At 34.4% G+C, this 14,408-nt stretch overlaps 1 long non-coding RNA gene across 1 annotated transcript in view; it reads right to left on the reverse strand.

The window, feature by feature from the left end:
* LOC140435248 (uncharacterized) overlaps nucleotides 1–14,408 on the reverse strand; it is a 202,833-nt gene that overhangs the window by 161,039 nt on the left and 27,386 nt on the right. The window lies entirely within an intron of this gene.

Here is a 14,408-nt window from a genome sequence, read left to right on the forward strand (position 1 = left end):
TGAAAACAAAGGACTTCATTGATTTTAAACATGTTTCCTTTCTGTTGGGAAACACTATAAAATTGATCAAAATAAAGAAAATGTGAAGTGGACAGATATAAAAATTCTGCAATGTAGAAAAGATAGTCCGCACACTATTTTTTTTAAGTACAACTATGATGACGAACTATGGAACTATCTAAACAAATTATCACGGACTACACATAATATACGAGAAGTGCTACTTAAACCTGCCTACAAAGAACAGTCAAAAATTCAAATGGCCAAAAAGAAAGATTTGGTATACTTATGCCATTCGGGTATGATACCAGAAGCCCTCCATAGTTTTTATAAAAATATTTTGGCCCAAGATGATATACGAGAAGAGGACAACAATTAACAGAAAATGTGTCTACACTTTTTACAATTTTCTCCGTGCAAAAGTGTTGTAACTTTAAAATTCTAATACTAAATGTGTAGTGATTAACAATTTTCTCCGTGCAAAAGTGTAACTTTGAAATTCCTAATTTTTTTAGCATTAATATTATTTTATTTAAATTTCTATTTTTGGTTAATGTAATATAGACTGAAAAGCAGGCAAAATCATAATTAATTGTTAATTTTTCTTAAAACTTGTGTCTTATTTCATCGATATTATCACGAAAATAAACAAAATCGTCTTTATCTCGAAACTTACTTATTCTGACTTACTGCAGTCTTGCACTGAGGGTGCGATATAATACAAATAGATTGAGCATTGCATGAGCGTTGCAATACAGCGTCGTTTCCCCAGTGCGACAGAGAAAACTGACGCAAATCGGTTCCTGCATATCTTTCTAATGAGCCGGATTTTTTGACCACGTGACCTAAATGAACAATAGGAAGGTCACGTGGCCGATATACCTGGTCCATTAGAAAAATATGCAGGGACTGCTATGCGTCAGTTTTCTCTGTCGCACTAAGGGAATGGTAATGTATTGCTGCGATCAGTCTATTTGTATTAAATGTCTATGATCTTGAAGGTTATACATACCGTTTTTCAACTAAATTTTTTAATAATCTTTTTTGAGAACCATTTTCGGAGTGAAAATCGAAAATTTTTTAGTTAAAATGTAATATCAATACAATTAATTGTGGCTTATTCTCATATAAACTTATCATTTAATTTTAGGGTAGTATTTATTAAGTTTATACCTCTGTAATTTTCTGTTTGTTTTTATCTCGTTTTTTGAATAGTAGAAATAGTTCTAGTATTCTTCCATTATTTTATAATTGTTCTGTCATTGCTGCTCCACAATATTTCAATAATAATTCAATTGGTATTTCACCTTTATCTACAGCTTTTCTGTTCTTCAGATTTTCAAGTATTTTTTGAACTTCTTGTGTATTTATGTAACTTCCTCATTTAAAGTATATTTTTGATGTTTTTGGTTCTATTAGTGCCTTTACCTCCGATATTTGACCTCTTATAGAGTGCCATATTTCCTTTCGCCATTAAAAACAATAAAAAAATAAAATGTAGTGTTAGTCGAAATTAGACTCTAAGGTACATTGGTCGGCAGAACCTTTAGTCTTGAAGAATTATAATAAAATTGCTAATTGATCTTATTGATCAGATTGGATTTATAGAAAAATTCTCTTGACTGTTTTCATTAAACATCGATTGGTATTAAAAAAAAAACAGTATTTCTTTTTATAGTAAACATCGTTAAGGATTTAGTACCTGTCAAAAACTGTGTTTAACATATTTTTAACGTAACAGGCAAGCGATGTAAACCATGGAAAATTATAGTCTTTCATAACAAAGCTTCCTGGCTGTTATTTACACCCTGTATATATTTAGACGGCAAAAAATTCATTGTTTAACTTATGTAATAGTAATTGTGAATACACATAGACGTACCAAATTAAATGTTCATGATAATTTTTTTAGTAGTATTGATTTGGACTATTTTTCTGCTATATAACTATAATAATTACTATTTAAATGGGAATAAGCCACAATTAAAGGTTAAAGTACGTTTAGTGACGTTTCAATTTCCACTTCGGAAGTCGTTCTCAAAATCTTCTTCTTTTCGGCCTAAGTAGATCTTTATCTGCCTGTCTGTTTCCTTTCATTAAGATCTCTTCTGTGCTCTTTTTTTCTCCAGCCTCATACATGAATGGATAAATGTTGACGTTGACATTGACAGCAAAAAAGGAGTGGACCGGAATAATATTTCATTACTATGAGTAGGGGAAATGTGCCTGTGATGGACCCCTTAAGAAAATAGCTTCATAATAATTTTAATTATTTACTTAGCTGACTTTAAATATGACCACATAACATCTTGTTATTTGTATAATAGGCCAATGTTTCAAGTTTTGCAGAAGAAGTGATGATAAAAAATTATTCATAATTTATTAAAATCCTGGGTTCATTAGGAGCATATATGCGCTCATGATAGACCCCTTGATATGACCATGATGGACTCGTCGCATTTTGAATCATCATCATTGGTGCTACAGCCCTATAAAAGAGCCTCGACCTTCCCAAGTCTATTACGCCAGTCAGTTCTATCCATTGCCAACTGTTGCCAGTTTGCTGCGCCTATTTGTCTACCATCCTCATCTACACCATCCCTCCATCTGAGTTTTGGTCTACCCCTTTTTCTATTTCCCACAGGTTGTGACATAAGGATTCTTCTAGGAGGGTTGTTCTGCTGTGATCTTGCCAGATGTCCTGCCCATCTTAGTCTTCCTATTTTTATAAAGGATACTACGTCTTTACCACCAAATATATGTTTATATCTGTGATATATCTCGTAGTTGTACCTCCTTCTCCAAACACCATTTTCACAGATGCCACCAAATATTCTTCTCAGGATCCTTCGTTCAAATATAAGCAGGAGATTTTCATCTGCCTTGGAAATGGTCCATGCCTCAGACCCATATGTCAACACTGGCTGTATAAGGGTTTTGTATATGGTTATTTTTGTTTTTTGGCTTAAGTTTCTGCTTCTCATATGTCTACTCAGTCCAAAATAGCATTTGTTTGCTAGGATTATTCTTCGCTTGATTTCTTCAGTCATGACGTTCTCCTTGGTGATCAGGGAGCCCAAGTATGTGAATTTGTCCACCACTTCAAAGGTAGAATTATCAACCGTGAGTTGGTGGCCGATGTTTCTGGCTCTATTGTTGGGTGTTGATGCCATTATCTTAGTTTTATTTTCATTTACTTGCAGGCCCATATTTTTTGAGGCGTGTGACAAGGTGGTATACATTTCTTCTAGCTTGCGTGTTGTGCGGGCAACTAGATCAACATCATCTGCATATGCCAAAATTTGGGATGATTTATTAAAAATGTTTCCTCTGCTGTCTATTTGGGCATCCCTGACCGCCTTTTCCAAAGCTATGTTGAAAAGGAGACACGCCAGCGCATCTCCCTGTCGCAACCCAACATGCGTTTCAAATGCCTGTGATTGTTCGCCCTGTATTTGGACTTTGCAAACAACTTTACGCATTGTAGCCTTAACCAATCTTATCAGTTTATCGGGGATGTGGAATTCATCCATGGCTTCATACAATTTATTTCTTAGGACACTATCATAGGCCGATTTAAAATCTACGAAAAGATGGTATGTGTCGATATTAAATTCATTGGTTTTTTCCAGTATTTGCCTTAGCACAAAGATCTGGTCTGTTGTTGATCGACCAGGCCTAAAACCACTTTGATATTCGCCAAGAAGCTCCTCTGAATATTCACTCAGGCGACCATATAAAATACTCGAAAATATTTTGTATGCTGTATTAAGGAGGGTTATTCCCCTATAGTTTCTACATTCTAATTCATCGCCCTTTTTGTGTAGCGGGCAAACGATCCCAATACACCACTCTTCTGGGATTTGTTCTTCATTCCAGGCTCTCAGTATGATTTTATATATATGATTAGTCACGCATTTTGAATAAAATAAGTAAATACCAAATTATTTTATTAAACCAAAAGACGTTATAAAGGATAAAAAATAATACAAATAGGTATTTTCAAGATTAAAAAAAAAATGTGCACAATTTTCACGCAAATTGTTTATGTCGAGGATTTACATTTGCACATGTGATACCAATTCTTACACACTTGACAACGACGCCATTTTTCTTTGGATAGTGAATGCGAAAATAGTTATATCTTTAATTTCTGGCGTTAAATTTAAATATCCTATTTTACATCGTTTTCTACCCCTTTTCTGCGTTGCTTCAGATACTCCAGCTAAAGCAGGAGGACAAATATCTTCTACCGAGATGTTTAGGACTGAAGATGATGTTAATTTCTGATCAGTGGGTCTTTTCGATAAACCTTAAATCGAAAAAACATTTTGACTCCAATGTTAAGATGGTGAGTTTTGGCCGGAATATCCTGGCAGTGGGATTTGTTCAGAATATTCTCTATCTGTTGTTATAGACGGCAAAAATTGCCAATCCTCGAAGACATCCGGATTGAACGGTTGTATTTCTGTCTTTTTAGATACATTAATTGCATTTGATGGACAAAATGATTTGATGGATAGAGCACTTTTTAGATGTGCTCTATTAAAGAGACTGATTACTTTAAATTGGGTAACTATTTTACCCTCCTAGGGTTGAAGGTGATGCGAGCAGTGAGCAGGAAAACAAAACATAATAATACCGTTTTCTTTTGCAATCTGAAGAACTTCAAACCTTGTATGACTACCATGGCCATCGAGTAACAACAAAACTGTTGGATTTAGAAGCCTTTGTGTACCTTAAAAAATGTTACAGCTGTCGAGGAAAAATAAAAGCAGTAGGAACATATCATGTTTTAACGGCACATACGATCGTAACATGTAGATCACGCTCCGCACTACTTTAAACACCAACTTGTTTGATACCTTTATTTGCATAAATTTTCTTCGATTTCTTTTGCACAGTTGTCAAACCGGATACTCGTCCATATTATAAATGTTTTCCGATGGAAAGTAAAATTCATCTAGTATATTTGCTAATGCAGTAAAATAGGTATATATAATTGGTTTATTAAAAGCTTCAGCCCTTGTTAACGAAGTATTTTCTGGAATGCGTGATGATATTCGAGTATTTCGCTTTAAAACGCCTGTGACCCATTTCCAGCCTGCTATCCTGGTTTCCTTATCAAAATTGTGACTAATATTGTTTGTTTAAGATCCATACTATACAAGTTTTGTGCAATCTTTGCTGGTCAAGCCAAAAAACAAGTTTCTATAGTGATAATATTATAAGCAACTTCCTGTTCAATAGTAGTGGAGAATATTGGTCTTCGTCCTCCCAAATCACCTTTGATACTTCCTTGTTGCTTAATAAAGAGCTTTTTCAAAGTCGTTTTTGAAACCTTAAATGTTTTTATTTTTATTAATTACTCTCTTTCCACTGTTGCCTTTTCTGAGGAGCCATTCCTGTAAAACATATGTCAATCATTATGTAGCAAAACTCTATCAAATTCTGAAACTTGACAAAGAGAACCAAAGTGCAGAAATCACTAGAAGAGCAAGACTGGCATGGCCAACATTTGGAAAACTCACTTGGATACTTAGAACCTTCCTAACATGACATATGGATGTCAAACATGGACACTAACCAAGGCAAATACAAATAAACTTGCCACAATAGAAAATTGAGGATATCACAACAAAAATTGCCAAACACAAATTGAGCTTTGCAAGCCATACTGCTAGACAAAGTTAGAACGCCACAATACAACATTGGAGACCTTACAAAGGTAGACGACCAAGAGGAAGACCATAGATGAGATGGGTAGACGACATAAAAAGAATAGCCGGAACAAATTTGAAGGATGTTGCTGAGGATAAAGATCGATGGAAAGAGTTGGGAGAGACCTGTGTCCAAAAAATGGACTATAGAAAGCTAAGAAGAAGAGCAAAACTGAAGGTGTGTCCAATTTATTATTTTTTTTTTATGATGGACCCCTAGTGCGTCATAGGTAATGACACAGGGGTCCAATGTAGACAAATAGACAAGGCAGTAAATTTGATTCTGTTACTATCGTTTTGACCATTTTAACCTAAAACAAAGTATAGTATTTGTCAAAGAAAGTGTAGTCATTTCATACAAAACAAAGGCAACACTTAGTTTAATGTATGTTACCAGCAGAATACTACATACCAAAAAAATTTATTAGATCAGCAACGCCAAATTGTAATTTTATTTCACAAATTTATTGTTATAACAACCATGTGTCTGAAACTTTGCAAATAATGTTTGAATTATGCATATATTTGAAATTATAGCCGGTGGTACGTCAATGGCAGGGGTCTAAGATAGGCACACTTCCCCTACTGTTTGACTTAAACTTTCGTCTAGGGTTTTTTGCTTTTTGAGATTATTTATTTAGAATTTTCGCCCGTTCGTTGTCTTTCTAAATATTTCAATTTAAAATTTTTCGCTTCGGTCCCGGCGGGATTCGAGCATATCTCCTTCACGTCAAGAAAAGATCATAGTCCTTTAACCACTAATGCTTTAGTTCTTACAGTAACACTCATTTATGTTTCGTAATTTACAATTATCTAGTAGTTTATTTTGTGTTTACAAAGTAATTTTATTAAAATGCCATTTAACATTGAAATTCCAATTATTTACAGCAGCTGTTTGCACATTGCAGATGATATTAGTGTAACAAACATGAACTAAGTGACAAAAATAAAACGCACAGTAAATTTAGCTTAGAAACCGTTAAAACTTGCCATCGGGGCTTAGTACATGCAGGAACGTTGGTAATAATATATTTTTTATCTTTAGTTTTCAGTTATAAAAGTGTTAATAAATTAAATGACATGAAAACGCTTTTATTTGAATATGTTTGATTTTCCCTTAAGTGATTTTAACAAAAAATATTCTTATGATTCAAAAATATGGACAAAGTTTAAATGACAGAGAAAAGGAAAAATGACAAAAATTGTTATTTCTACATGTAAAAAAATTTAGAATATTAGAAAAAAAAAATATCTTATACATCTTTTCAATGAATTTCAAAAACTCATCTATTTTAGGAAGTTCGTTAAAATCTCTTTCGGATTCAAAGGATAGTTTCATATTGAAATCTAATTTTTGTGTGTAATATATGAATTAATGACAGACAATAGATGGACAAAGCGGATACTGGAATTTAGACCAAGAGATGATGCCTACCGAAGTAGAGGTCGTCCACCAACACGTTGGACTGACGATCTAAAACGTTGTCATAGGAATTGGATGCAAGAGGCACAAGATCGAAATAGATGGAAAATTATGAGGGAGATCTATGTCCAGCAGTGGATAAGCGAAGATTGAATGATGATGTGAATTAAAATTAAATCTTCAAGATTGTTGGAAATATTTAAATTATTTAGGGCATTTAAATTCTTTATTATGTAAATAAAAATGTTTTGTAAACATCTCGATAAAACTACACCAATTTGCTATATTTCTATCGAAATATCGAAATGTGGATTTTTTTTTTTTTTTTGGTAGGCGGATATGAGGATTAATATAATATTTGAATTTGTAGAATTCTGTTGAGCTGAGGTGCTCACAACATAATTTACTTAAATTTTATTAATTTTACCATTTAGAGCTGATTCTAAGGTTAAAAATCTCCCTTCTACATCTGCTATGTAAACAGTAAATGCATCATTTATTGTTTCTAATTAATTTTGAACGTCGAGGTATTTGTCAAAAACTTTTATTATCTAGTGTTCTTTAGGATTATCTGATCCAGGTAAGTGATAGGTAGAAGGGGATCTATCGAATGGCCACCAAGATCTCCAGAGTTGGCTTTGGTAAACTTTTTATGGGAATATCTAAAGAGCAAAATATATTAAAGTGGACCGAATAATATAGAAGAATTGAAGGAGCGCAGTTCGGAAATTGCACAAATAATTCCTATATTAACTGAAAAAGTTAGGAAAGATTTACTAACGTCTTTCTCATTGCATCATTGCTGAAGGTTATCAATTATAACATTTCTTACAATTTTATTGTATTTTACTAAATATTTATTACAAGTTAATTGTATTAATACACAAACAGTTTTGGTTAACCTTGTAGAAATAATTATTCAAATAATTGCATCTTTGCAAAAGCGATTAGAAGAGATTTAAAATGAGGTGTCCTCCATAACCTCGGTTTGTATTTAAAAAAAAACCTCGCTTAGGTCATTACGCCAATACTGATGATGTAATGTTCAACTCATATATAGCAATTGATGGCCATTCAAAAATTAAAATTGACTTTAAGTCGTCTTTTTCTGAAATAATGAATTTGTTCCATAGATTTTCATCATACTGTACGTGGGTATAGAAATAAATTGCCAACTAAGCCACTCAAAGGAAATCCATAGAAGAATTAAATTCACCAGAGCAGGATTCATGAACATACTTTGCAACCCAAAATTTACTATACCAATATGATTCAGAACACTAAAATGTTATGTAGTCCCTCCTTCTATATGACTGCGACTCATGAACTCATATTTCGGACATACAATACACCACACGGAACGCTAACAACTAATGATTGCCTGCTTCAACAACAACAAGATAGAACAATTCTTAACATAAGTCTTCAGCCCGTAAGTCGATGAACTACCATTAGATTTAAGAAGACAGGAATTAATACTCTTATATGCTGCAAAGCAGTACTCTTTACAATGTCAGCAAACCATTCTCCACCTCGAATATTCAGCACGCAAAAACTCACATTCCCTTTTATGAACGATGCAGACGAATCATAAATAAATTAAATTAAGTCCCCTAAATCTATCCTAACAAGATGCTAACTCCCACTCCTTGGCTAATATCTTCTCCTCATATAAATTTGTATCTATTTCAGAAAATAAGAAAAGAAACCAATCATCGTTTAATTAATCTCAATATTAATCTTCCTCCTTCAAACAGTTATTCAACGATGGATCTAAGACGGAACATTGTTTACAAAAATTCCTGAAATTAACTTCCCAATAATTAGACTCACTAAATTCTCTAGAAATCTTCTCTAAAATCTATTTTTCCCATTCTGTGGCGAAACTCATTAGAGAAGAATTGCACAGTCTAAATCACAGAAATATTGCTTTCCTGTGAGTGCCATCTCATATTGGAATCACGGGAAACGATGTAGCAGATAAATATGCACGAGAAGCCTTAGAGAACACAACTGTTGAGATCTATCCAAAAAATCCAGCGACAGATCTTAAATCATATTTTCACAGCAAATCGTTGACATATGGAATAGCAGATGGCACAAAAACAGGCGAAATTACTTAAGATAACATTTCAACTATGGTCTGATAGTTTCACCAATCGTTTTTCTCAGGTGATCATCACGCGATTGCGGCTTGGTTACAGTCGCCTTACGCATGGACATCTGATGATAAGAAATCCCCAAACAAAGTGTTACGCTTGCGAGACCCCGCTAACAATAAAACACCTTCTAATGGAGTGCCCGTTATACAGTGTGGAAAGAGGTGAATTCGGAATTCTATGAGAATTTGAAAGGGCTATTCAAGATCAGTAGGAAGACGCCAGAACTCGTGGCTGAAAGACCTGAGGAGATGGTTCGACCGCTCATCCGCAGAGATCTTTCGCGCAGCAGTTTCCAAAACTACAATTGCCATTTGAATCGCCAACCTTCGAAAGGAGACGGCGCAATGAGAAGAAGATTCAAGTGCGGTGCCAAAGTAGTTATTTAATAACCCTCAGTCATCTTTAATGGGGTGCCGATGAAACTTCTTTATTAAGAGTCTACACAGACCTCATCCGATCTACATAAGCTCGACTATGGTAGTTTTGCCCACTCCTCTGCCTCTCGATCTGACATAGATAGATTTATTAAACTCCGTCTATGTCTATGTACTTTTCGTTCTAGTGCTATCGAGAGCATGTACCGTGAATCCAATGAACCTCCTCTCATCCTAAGACGACAATCTCTTCTACTTTCATATGCTGCGTCAACATTGGCAAATCCCTTTAATCGCGTTCATACCCTAATTACCACAATGCCGTTTTTTTCCACTAACAATATCCAACACCTTATCGTAAAACCTATACCTCAATTAATTCTCTTCTACTTAAAAAATTTTGACCTCCTTCTGACTAGTTCATTTTCTCTACCTTTACTTCCCCCTGGGCTAAAAATCTTCCTTCAATAGATACTCCACTCACCATCTTTAACAAACATGAATCTTCTAACATTTTTATAAAGAAAGTATTTTTAGAAATTACACAAAAATAATCAGATGATTTAATTCTCTATACCGATGCTTCTAAATCTACCACTGGTGTTGGCTGTGCGGTAACCACTAAACATGAACTTGTAAGATCATCTCGCATGTTACCCTTAACATGCAGCGTTTACATAGGTGAACTATATAATATTCTATTGGCTTTTAAATGCATCTCCCATCAAAACAGACATATTGCCATTTGTTTAGATTCCCTTTTGTCTATCCATTCAGTCGTTACAATTTTTACTGACCACCCATTGGTTCAAAATATTTATGACATATACCAAAATCTCTCTGCTCACGATGTAACAGTGTCTCTCATATAGTCGCCTTCTGATACTGGAATTACTGGTAATAAAACATCAGATCATTTTGCTAAAGAAGCTACCAACCATAGTACTGGAGTTTTCCCTATTAAACTAGCTAACGATCTTAAACCCGTTTTTAAAAAGTCAGTAGAGGATACTTGGCAAAACTTATGGCAAAAGATCAAAACAACTATTCGTGAAATCCGACCGTTCATTGGTCATCTCTCCCTGGACTTCCTAATTAGAAGAGAAGCACCGATTATTAGAAGACTCCGAATCAACCACACCAAAATTACCCATAGTTTCTTGATGTCTTCTTGATTGCAATGTTTACCTGACTGTAAAACACATCCTCACCGACTGCAAACAATTCACCAACATGTATAAAGCACTGGACTTGAAACCTACTCTTAAGGAAATACTCAACAACTCTACAGACATCATTAAACCTATACAGTTTCTAAAAAACACTCAACTCTACCACAAGATTTAACCTAATAGAAATTAGTTAAAGTGATATAATTATTATTTGTTTTCCGAAAACTATACAGTTTCCAAAAACCGCTAAACTCTACCAGAAGATTTAACCTAATAGACATAATTAGTGATATAAGTATTATTTATTATCATTATTAATTATATATTTAATATTATTGTTCCTGTACTAATTACCATACTTGTCGAGATATTTTACTTAAATTAAAAAAATTATATAATATATAAAGCAATAAACTATTTACACAAAATTTGAATGTTGTACTATTCTATGGATGTTAATATTTTCTTTTTTCGCTAATAGCCACATAGGCTGATGTGACTTTGTAAATAAACCATTGATTGAGGGAAAAATTGAAGGAAAACAAGGTAAGTATAGTAAGGAAGAAGAAATTGTCATCATCATCAGTTGGCGCTACAGCCCTTCGTGAGCCTTGGCCTGCTTCAAAACATTCTTCCATCCTTCCCTATCGAGTGTCTGTCTTCTCCAGCCCCTCACTCCAATCTCCCTCAAATCTTTCTGTATATCGTCCAGATATCTGAGTTTAGGTCGCCCCCTTCTTCTTCTTCCGACCGGCCTGTTTAGCATAGTTATTTTAGTGGGATCACTCTCATCCATCCGCATAACGTGGCCCACCCACCTTAGGCGGTTTATTTTGATGGTCTTCACAATATCTGCATCACCAAAAAGTCTATAGAGTTCAAAGTTATATCGCCTTCTCCACAGACCCTGTTCGTTTACTCCGCCATAAATAACAAAATAGGAAACGATGTGCTTAAAATTAAAAACTGGTTTACACATAATAAACTAAAACTAAACGAGGGTAAAAATCAAAATATAGTTTTCAGTTCAGATCGAAGACACCTTTTTGGATATAGCATCAAATTGTTAGGGATTTTTATGGATGACAACTTAGATTGGGGCATCCATATAGACAACTTAAGTTCTAAACTCGCCAGTACAATATTTGTAATGCGTAACCTGGTTTATTTGGTACCTAAAAGTACCCTTAAAATGTGTTACTTTTCATTGTTTCATAGTCATATACAATATGGAATAGCTGTTTGGGGCAACTCTGGTCATGCCGACAGAATATTTAAATTACAAAAGAAGGTGGTGAGGATACTTGCTGGAGCGGATTTAAGGGATCATTGTAAACCATTATTTTTGAACATGGGTATTATGCCTCTACCTTCGCTTTATATGTATGCAACACTGTTGGAAATTCACGATAATAAAAATAAGTTTACTATAAACTCCCAATTACATGATCATCTAACAAGATCGAGGGATTTAATTAGGTCACAACGATTCAGACTATCAAAGAGCACAAAGAATTCAATTGATATTCACTTGTATAAGTATCTGCCTAACGAAATAAAAATTCTGTCTCCACCACTGTTTAAAAATAGGATCAGAAAGCATTTTTTAACATATTGTTTTTACTCAAAGACAGAATACCTCAATACACCTTTATAACGTGTACCCAGTTTGGTCAGAATACTGTCGATTTACTATCTACATATCACATTGTATTATTGCTATTAAAATGTACTAAGTTTTATGTATTAGTTTATTTAGTCATCGATTCGGGAATATTCTTAATTATTTGCACATTTTTGTTACTTCCATATTTCAAAGATTTTTTATGTGACAGTTTAGGTTTGTTTTTTTTTTTTTGGTTAGAGATTTTTTTATCTTAAATTTTTAATTTTAATTCTTCTGCTAATACTTACATATGTATATTACTTTAGCCAATATGGTTAAGTTAATTTTAAGTTTACATTATTATATCTTTTATTGTATTTTTTATACGGACTTCAAACTTTATGTAAAGTGGTCAATAAACGTTCTATCTATGGTCATCAATACTTTTCTTTCAAAGACTCGCAGTAACTCTTCATCTCGGGTCGTCATTGCCCATGTTTCCGATCCGTATGTGAGCACTGGGCGTATTATTGTTTTATAAAGTTTGCACTTTGTTGCTATTGACATACTTCTCGCTCTTAGTTGAGGGCCCAGGCCAAAATAACAGCGGTTAGCCACGCATATTCTTTTTTTTATCTCGTTGGATGTGTTATTTTTGTAGTCTACCAGTGATCCTAGGTAGCAGAATTCTTCTACCATTTCTATCGTTTCGTGTTACACCTCTAAGTTATTTTGTTAAATTCTTGATATGGCCAGCATATATTTAGTTTTCTGGATGTTAATCAGAAGTCCGATGTTTTCTGCGGCATTTTTGATACGCGTAAAAGCCTCCACTGCTTCATTTTGGGTTCTTCCAATTATGACGATATCATCAGCGTATGCCATTATTTGTATACTACGGGTATATATCGTACCTTTTAAGTTTATTCCCGAATCTCTCATAACTTTTTCTAACGCTAGGTTGAACAGCGTGCATGATAGCGCATCTCCCTGGAGCAGTCCTCTGTTGGTTTTAAATGGTTTTGAAACATCCCCTTGTACGCGCACTTTACATTTGACTTTCATCATTGTCATTTTAATTAATTCTACCAATCCTTTTGGTATTCCTAATTCGATCATCGCCGAATATAATTGGGACCTGTCAATAGTATCGTACGCTGCCTTAAAGTCTACGAAGATGTAATGGCAGTCTATGTCGTACTCCGTCGCTTTTTCTAATATTTGTCTGATGGATGATATGTGATTAATGGTAGATTTATTTTTCAAGAAGCCTCTTTGGTAGGATCCTATTATATTGTCAGTATACCGTGCCAGTCGTTCGTTAAGTATCAGGGACACAATTTTATATGCTGTATTAGGAAGGGAAATCCCTCTAAAGTTGGAACATTCAAGAACGTTTCCTTTTTTGTGTATGAGGCATATAATTCCAGTATTCCAAACTTCTGGTAACGCGCGTTCTTGCCATACCTGTATTAGCAGTTTGTGAAGGAGGGTTACAAATGTTTGACCGCCACATTTAAATATTTCTGCGGGTAGGTTGTCTGCTCCGGGTGACTTGTTTCTGGCTAGAGACTGAATTGCTTTGTTTATTTCTTCCAAAGTTGGTAGTTCAGTATCCTCCTGCTCTATTTCTATATCATATCTACCTTCAGCTCTACTTTCTCCATTAAGTAGCGTACTAAAATGTTCCTGCCATCTTTCTAGTACTTCCACTCTCTCGTTTAAAAGAATTCCGTTAAGGGCCTTGACTTGGTTCGCTTGTGGCTTGAAAACTTTTCTTTTTTTTCTTTTCTGTTTGTGTTTTTGTTTTTCCTCTCGTCTCTTTGAAGAAGAGAAGAGAGAAGAAGAAATTGTGGCTTAGGAATATAATAGACTGGACCAGAACTGGAGAACTGGTCCCCAACCTCAATAGACATGGTACATTAGGAGAAGGAACTGATTTTATTACAGT

This window comes from Diabrotica undecimpunctata, chromosome 2 (assembly GCF_040954645.1).
Source record: "Diabrotica undecimpunctata isolate CICGRU chromosome 2, icDiaUnde3, whole genome shotgun sequence".
Taxonomy (NCBI): Eukaryota; Metazoa; Arthropoda; class Insecta; order Coleoptera; family Chrysomelidae; genus Diabrotica; species Diabrotica undecimpunctata.